This window comes from Miniopterus schreibersii, assembly GCF_964146895.1.
Source record: "Miniopterus schreibersii genome assembly, chromosome: X".
NCBI lineage: Eukaryota > Metazoa > Chordata > Mammalia > Chiroptera > Miniopteridae > Miniopterus > Miniopterus schreibersii.
The window spans coordinates 6,939,143-6,946,964 of NC_138104.1; positions in this window are offsets into that span (position 1 = coordinate 6,939,143).

The following is a 7,822-nucleotide window of genomic DNA, read 5'->3' on the forward strand; positions in this document are numbered from 1 at the left end:
ATCAGAAGCTCTGAGGACTGGTAATTATTCTACAGCTTTGATTGCTCAGAGCCTTTTGCTAAGCTCTACTCTGTTACACTTGGCTGGTCAAGTTAAGAGCTGTCAAATCTATTCCCTGAGTTGCAGAGTAAACCAGGATTTTCTCGGAAGTTAGGTTTTATGCAAAGAATTTTATAAGTTTTTATGGAAGAAGGGTTTACATTGGTTTGTAAATGAGAAAAAGTATAATGTCATTTCTGATTACAAAATTTTCTAACATTACAGAACTATACAGGTATTGTATAAAGGGAAATTGTCCCATAGTCCCAGCACTACAGAGATAATGACTATTAGGTTGGTATCTATCTATTCCTTCAAACATTTTTTCTTGTATGTAATAATAGCATTTATTAAGACAAATCAGTTTTAAGGCAAACTATTCATGCTGTTTTAAACTTCTTTCTTCACTGAGTATACAGAGTGGAAATTTTTCCATATCAGTACATGTACATCCATCTAATTTTCTAAAAAAATAATGCACCATTGTGTATTTTCTCACTTCCTCTTTGCATAGACATTTGGGCTGTTTCCATTTTTTTTCTATTATGAACAATGCTGTAACAAACATCCTGTACATAAATCTTTGCACATTTAAAGTGACATTTCCATAGGATAAATTTCTAGCACTGGAGACGTTAGATGATAGGGTCTGAAAAGTTATCCTTTAATAAGATATCTTTAATATCTATCTTTGAAAATGTTGTACTAATTTGCACTTTCAGTAAGAGTGTGCTGGCTTGTTCATATCCTCTTCAATACCATCAAACATTAAAACCTTTCTACTATGATGTTTAACACCCTATATTTAGGATGAATAAGGAAGCTAGTATTAGCTGGCCTTTATAATTTTTCCTATAACCTGAAAATATCTTCAGAAGTTATTAGGACCACTTTTCAGGGTCTGGTATATTAGATGCCCACTCTGGGCACACACACCAAGACATTTGTCTGGTATATATTACTTCGTAGAGTGTGTGTATAAGAAATATAGATATAAATGAATAATAGGTGTGACTTAGGTTGCACACTAGCCTGATCCAAGGAAATAGCCAAATCACCCATCAAAGATACAGATGAAGAAAATCTCAGGTAACAAAGACCTAGAGAGTGTAGTGGATCTGTCCTGGGTCTGCCACTTGGCTGTTTGCCTTATTTCACTCATACCATGTATAAATCATATTTTCTAAATGGTGACAAAAGCATCACTAATACTGTGGCTCAAGTAATGTAATCACTTTGCCAGATGCCTTAGCATTGTTGGCTCAAACCCAAGAAGAGATGATGGCATAATTTCCAGTCAGGAAAAGCAACAACTGTAACAAAACCATCTAAGACCAATAATTTGAGTAGTTTATTCTCTGAACACAATAACCAACAGACCAACTTAGCACAGGATAATCAGAAGTAATATCTAATTGAGCTAAATCTAGCACTCACCTTGCTGGTGCTAGTCTAACAGGTTTTCTTCTTCCTGGCACATTGAAGGATTCCACTACCCCATGCCCCTTTGCTGTTGGGAGGGGCCATGTGACTCATTCTAGCCAATGAATTGTGAGATGAAGTGACATATTTCATGGCTGGGGCATTTCATTGCCTGTGTGAGACCCTCCACTCTCTCTATTTCTCCTCCCACAGTGATTGTGGAGGCATATGTGGAGATGTAGGTACCACAAAATCAGAGCAACAGCTATCACTGAGTCACCACATGGAGGAAAGCTGCCCTAGATTGTCACCTGGATTTGAAATGGGCTTTGTGAGAGTAAGAAATTAAATGTTGTAGTTGGACATTGAGATTTTTGCATTGTTTGTTACCACAGAATAATTAATACATCATCCCTTGGTCAAAATGAATCTGTTAAATAGCCTAAAAGGTGAAGAGGCAGAATGGTCAATTAAGAATCAATTCTTGAGTGCTTCCTATGTGCCTAAGAGAGTGCTAGGTGCAGGTACAATGCAAAGATGTCTGAAACATATTCCAACTCTAACTGTCTCTGTGGTCTTCTTTGCTTCCTGCTCTTTCTACTGGGAAAGTCACTTTCCCTCCCCAGTTCCTTGTTTCCCTAGCTCTCACTCATCCTTCATGTGTAAAGAGTATGACACTACTTCCTCTTGAACTCTTCCTTGCTCTCCCAAGTCTGGGTTAGGTGCCTCTTCTCTGGGCCCTCACAACTTCCTGGGCCTCCTTCATCACACCACTTATGATGCTGTAATAATATGATTGTCTTTTTGGCTGTCTGTCACCTCTACCAGATGGCTAAAGACTGTCCTTTTAACCTTTGGGATCTAGCACCTCATCAAGATCCTGACACAGAGTACTTACAATATGTTTTTGAATGAAACAAATACAGTATCTCATTGTAATATGACAATCTTTGAATTAATAAGCTTACTAAGTTCTTGGGTGCACCAGTGGGACAGGCCTGAGCAGAGTGGAAGAGGCATGTTAGAAGCTGTGGGAAATAAGAATGGGTGGGGCCTGGGATGAGGCCTGATGGGGGAGGGTCTTAATAAGCTAACTGATAAGTTTAGATTTTTTGCAATTGAAAATCTGGGGAGGCATTGAAAAATTTAGCACTGGGGAATGAGTGTCATATGTGATGCTGAAAGACCATTACTTTGGTATTGGTATGTGGGATGGATTGAAGGGGGGAGTCACTGTCGTTATCTCACCCAGCTTGTGATCATTCAAGCAGGAGAAAATGAGAGCCCGGGCTAGGTTGGAGGTGGTGGGACTGGAGAAGAATAGATGGTGGTGGAACCTTTTCAGTCATCATTAACAGGGGCCTGGGAAAATCACCTCACAATGCTTTCTCTGATCATTGTAGTCTATTTTTCAAATCCAGATCAAATCAAGTTAAAATGCACATCAAGATACTCTTACAGGGAAAAGAAGTCAGAGATCAGGATGATTCAGGGTGGTTGCTGAATAGTAGCTGCCAGGGAAGCCAGTCTCTCACCACTTTACAGTCTCACTTTACAAACTCCAGGTCTTATTTATTTATTTATTTATTTATTTATTTATTTATTTATTTATTATTTAAATATGTCTCCACTGACTTCAGAGAGAGGAAGGGAGAGGGAGAGAAAGAGATAGAAACTTCAATGATGAGAGAGTCATCATCAATCAGCTGCCTCTCTCATGCCCCCAGCTGGGGATTGAGCCCACAACTTCAGCATGTGCCCCTACCGGGAATCAGACCATGATCCCCTGGATCATAGGTTGATGCTAAACAGCTGAGCCATGCCGGTGGGGGAGGTCATTTTTATTTTTTTATGTCCAGGATTTATTCCCTTTCCCAGCACTCCCTCTACATGAGTTCCAGCAAGGTGGGGCTCCCAAAGTAGCCTTCCCAATTGGCCTTAAGCTAGGGTTGATTCTTCTGACTTGACACAAGTCGTGTGTGTGTGTGTGTGTGTGTGTGTGTGTGTGTGTGTGTGTGTGTGAGCTGCCTCACAGTAATAACATCTAGGCATGCAAGGTTGTTATAGGTAAGGTCCTTCATTTGATAGATATCATGAACTGAGTTGTTGCTTAATGCACACACACACGTGTGCACATGCACACACATGCATGCACATACATATGTGCACCCTTAGAGAGGAAGAGTGAGTGAATTGAATGAGTTAGCCCAAATTAGAGAAATTTTCCATACAATATAGAAATAGAGGATTCTGGTTTCTTTGCATAAATTAATGACAGGGAATCTTGTAGCAATCACATTAAAAATAAGCTAAGAAGAGGTATCCAGAATAAACATGTAAATATTAATAAGAATATAAAATAGTACAGTCAATTGGCATGTAGGTATAATTTTCTCATTCAATATTGTATGGAACTTATTAGGGTGCAAAGCATTTAAGAGAACAGACCACAGTCAGTCAGACCTGGTCCCAGCCACCACTGGCTAGCTGTATGGACTTTATTCTCTGTACCCCAGTTTCCTCAGATGCTGAATCAGGTAATAATAATAATTTCATATATTTTTTTATAAAGATCGACAAACAGTCTGATATATGCTAGTGCTCAATACATAATGGCAATTCCTCTTTAAATACAAACGTAAGGTTGTATGTCCCTTATCAGTGATAGTATTTTCTCAACTGGCCGGACGGCAGACCATCACAGTGGAGTCAGAGGATAATGATGGAAATGCTTAATGCAAGAAACCAGAGAGGAGCCCACTGAGGTAGGGATGATCTAGAGCCTTTATCATGCTCACCTATGTCCAGGGATTTTTATAATAATTGATTGGTACTGGCTGACCATCTATGATAACCTAGTGTCCTTTAAAAAAGCTATCCATATTATAAAGCTACTATGGACCTGAATATGAAATTGTTCAAAGGGCTTGTCTTCCTTAATTGCCCATCTTCTTGCCCTAGTTCAAGACTTAGAATACCTGAGAGGCTACTGTTCAAAGACTTATTCATTTTTACTTTAGTGTAGTAAGTGTGGATTCTGAAACCAGACTACTTGGACTCAAATTTTGGAAGTAGTATTTGATAGCTATGTTTTCTTAGCCAATTTATTTAACCTCTCTGTACCTTGATTTCCTCATCTGTAAAATGGCCACAATAACAGCACCTCCCTCCTAGAATTGTTGTGAGCCTTAAATGAGACAATCTATATTACTTTGCACTATTATCTTTCTATTTATTGTCTATGTACTCTCTCCCCAACTAGGTTGTGGCATATCAGTAAGGGCAGGAACTGGGTCCTATTCATCTTTGAAGTTGATGTCCAATAGAAATTTGTTGTTGATTATGAGGAAACCCGAAGTAATCATTTTCCTTAATGCATTGCTTTTGAAAGATCTCTGCAACTGACATGAGGTGGATTTTAGTTGGCATTTTCTATTTAGACTGAAAGTAGGTAAACGAAATGGGTCACCTGCCATCCTAGCTTTATAAAACAAAACCAGACACTCTCATACAATAACGAGTGTTTCAACTACAACTTATAACCCAATGTATAGCATAAACCTTTGACCTTTGTTTTGAAGAAATCCCAAAAGGTGTGTGTTTAGCGAAGTAAAGGATTTCTGTTGTGAGTGTGGTATTGTATAGGACTTTTACATTTGCTCCCTAAAGAAATGTGTTTTCCTGGAGAGCATGTAATTGACTACAGATGGACACATCCTGATTTGTTGCCTAGTGACAGCCAAAGGAAGTCACCCTATGGTGAACTGCAAGTCTGTTTGCCATTACAGTTTCACACAAAATGGCCTTGTAGCAATGTTTGATAAAAGCAATATAGGGCTCCTTCACCTCAAACAATTGCCTTGGGGAGGTTCTACATTCTGAGCCCCTGGTTTGCTCTAATGTGCCCTAGGACCACCAGGGAGATTTGGGTTGAGATAAGACAAAGTCCAGTGACTCCAATTAGCCCCCTAGTTATTTGGCATTACCCTGTAAAATCTGGGGTTTTCAGAAATTCTGGGGGAACTGATTACTCTGTACACCCCTTCAAGATTTCTTAACTTTTTCAGGGGTCTGGACTCAGTTGGAGTCTATTCTCTAATCAATCCTTATACTTCAGGCCTTTTGCCTCCCTTACTCTCCATATACCTAGTATTAGTTTCCTAGCTCTACTGCAACAAGTACTACAAACTAGATGACTTAAAATAACAGAAATTTGTTGTTTCACAGTCCGGAGGCTCGGAGTCTGAAATTAAAGTGTTGGCAGGGTCATGCTCCCTCTGAAACCTCTAAGGTATTCCTTTCTTACTTCTTACTAACTTCTGGTGGGTTGCCAGCAATCTCTGGGGTTCCTTGGATTGTGGATACATCACTCCAGTCCTCTATCTTCACATGGCATTCTTCCTGTGTTTTCATATTGTTCCCCCTCTATATGTGTCTGTCTCTGTGTTCAAATTTCTCCATTTTATAAGGGCATATAAAGTCATTGGATTAGAGCCTATACTAATAACTTCATTTTTATTGGATTACTGCTGTAAAGATCCTATTTCCAAATAAGGTCACATTCTGAGCTACTGGAGATTAAAACTTCATCATATATTTTTTTGGAGGGAACACATTCAACCCATAATATACTTGTTTGTTGTTGTTTTGGTTTGGTTTTTTAATCTCACCAGATTTCAGTCCCTGACCCTTCCATGTTTTCCTAGTCAATTACTCCCTTTCTGTCTTCAATTCCTTTTCAATCCAGACCAGACCATACATCATTCAATTACTCCTTGTCCCCTTATAATTCCATTCTATTTCTCCAGAAGAACTTCAGTCCTGGATCAATCCAACTGCACCTGCCTTCTTTCTGCCTTTTTACTCTAGGGCTGCTGAACACTGCCTCCACCAGAGAGATTAATGTATTTATTTCTCCTGTTAGAATAGGAATTTTTTGGTTACAGCTCTAAGCATCATTCCACTTCCAGCCCTTTCCTCTTTAGCATTTCATTCAACTCCAAGCACTCTGAGATAGCAACTGAGACATCAAAATCTGCTGTGGTGTGAGGCATCTCAGGGTCCCAGGTAGGTACACTACATATGTGATCAGCTGAGTCAGTTGTTACTTGGCTGAAATGAGCTCTTAAGTCAGGCTTTTCTAAGTTTTGGAAACATAAACACATATTTCAGATCTGAAACTCTAGATGAAACATGCTTGTGTTATTAGTCCAAAACTTACAGTCTGCAGAGAAGGAAATGAGATCTCACAAAGTAAAATGTCTTGCTCAAGAGTACACAGTTGGCCAAGGACTGAGATTTCTGGACTTGTGACACCACTCAATTCTCTCTATATATTATGCTGCTGCTTAGTACCAGCCTATTTCACTCTGGGCTGAGCAGGTTATCTCACTCAGCCCTGGCCCTTGGTCCTATCTTGTATGGGTTCTAAGAACAATTTCCCCGAATCCAACTAGAAACTGGATCATGACAGTTCCTAACGTGGCAGCTCCGCATTGCCTGGTCCTCACATCCAGAAACATCCAGCTTCCTCCTCCTCTAGACCCCTTGTTAAGACTGGAGTTACTCTCAGGTACAGATCCTCCTCCCTGAAGACCCTTTTGGGTTAGGAGCTTGGAAGCAGCCTTCTGTCTTTTCAGGTTTTTCTGCCTTCAGCTTTCCCCTCAGTGCTTTCATCCTCTGCCTGAATATAGTGTCAAAGAAACTGCAGGTACAGGGATTACCCCAGACTCAGAGCTGTCTTTGAAAACTCTAGCGGGAGGTGGGATGATGGAAGGTCTTTCATCAGTCTCAATCCAGGAAACCTTTAGATCAGTGGATCTTATAATTCTTTTGGCCACAGACCACCTTAGGCAACTGGTGAAAGCAATGGACACTCAAATCCACATTAGCACAAAATTATACCTGTGACTTCAGGGCCATCAAAACCCATCTGAATGCCATTCAGGGTCAATAGATAATTGTAGAAGATTTCATCACAGTAGTTACTTCCTGGACTTCAGCAGACATACTTTCAAATAATTATGGGGAGAAGTTGAACATTGCAGTTTAATTCCTTCTCTAAAACAAAACATGTATAATTGTTGTGTCTGGAGTGGGCTGTAGAGGATTTTTTTACTGTAAGTTTTTTTTCTAGGCTCATTAACACAGATGGCCTCCTAAATAATTGTGAAGACATTGTCACAGTAGGTGACTACTTAAAGTCTTCCTGCTAATGTACCTCTTGGGCACAGAATGCATTATTCCACACTGTCAAAAATAGTTCCAGGCTCCAGGTCAGGCTATAACATTGGGAACAAAAAGCTGCTTATGATGGCTTCTTTTTAGCTTTTAAGATTATAGCTGAATTAAGTCACAGTTA